The following is a 1,180-nucleotide window of genomic DNA, read 5'->3' as shown; positions in this document are numbered from 1 at the left end:
TGACATGATGTGAATTGGAGCTATAGAAATAAACTGAATTGAACAGAATTGGTCCTTGGTACCTTGCTAAATATTTAGTTTGGAGCTAAATATTTATTTAAAAACTAAATATTTATTAAACAAAGTAAGATTTTTATAAATGAATAAATGACATAGTGAAAAAATGACTTGGGGTGGGTGGAGCTTACCTTTGTAAAGATGGCTTACCTTTACAAACGGCGCCACATAACCCTGAACATCCTTATATTTATGACCCATGAGAAGTAACATGTGTGTCTGTGTGTGTGGCTGATTGGATGAGTGTGTGCATGCAAGGAGAGGTAAGGAGGTTGAAAGGCTTGATCTACAGCAGGTTGGGGTGAACATAAGTAGGGTCACTAATCCAGCGTCTCCGGTTTCCATTTAATCGCTCTTAAAGGAAGTGTTCAGAGGTTCCCACAAACACAGGACAATGAGGCCAGTCTGCCGCTGGAATGCTGCTAAAGCTACCCACCATCTATCTACCAGAAACTCCTCCTCTTTCTTACCCTCCCAGTTGCTCCAGGATTATTGTTAAAAATACTTGTTGTTAAAAATAAACAATTTGTCAGAAGATAAACCTCCAAAGCTTTATGGCTAAGTTATCAAGAAAGGAGATATTTGGTTGGAAAAACACCAATATCGCCAAAATGTATTCATTCTAATGCTTAATGTTTAAAGAGAGTTAATTGTTTGAATAAAGTTCCTAAAGATCAAATGTGATGTGAAATGGTGTTATATAAATAAAATGAGTTGAATTATGCCAACTAGGATGAAGGAACTTGGTTCTTTCCAAAATCTTTATTCATTCTGGTCCCAAATCAAGAAGGCTTGAGGAAAATGTCAAATTCAGATCCATTTGGACATGTCAGTATTTCATTTAAAGCAAATCCCTGCTGCTAGTTTTATGAGAGCTAAAAGGAAAAGTCCGCCTAGCGAGGAATAATTAATGAATGATTATTTATACCTAAAACTAAAACGTTTGCAGTGATTTAATGAATTAAGTGTTAATCAGTAAAAAAAATAAAAACAATTATTTTCATCGTGAATACTGAGTCTCGGAGCGGCCATTTTTGCCCAAATATAGTAACCCCTCCCTCCTGCCATGGTAAAAGTGAAAATAAAGAGTTATTCCACCTTTCTGATTCCTGATCCTCCACGG

The sequence above is a fragment of the Cyprinodon variegatus genome, unplaced genomic scaffold (assembly GCF_000732505.1).
Source record: "Cyprinodon variegatus isolate N-32 unplaced genomic scaffold, C_variegatus-1.0 Scaffold606, whole genome shotgun sequence".
In the NCBI taxonomy this organism is placed as follows: Eukaryota; Metazoa; Chordata; class Actinopteri; order Cyprinodontiformes; family Cyprinodontidae; genus Cyprinodon; species Cyprinodon variegatus.
Note: the sequence above shows the minus strand (reverse complement) of the source record.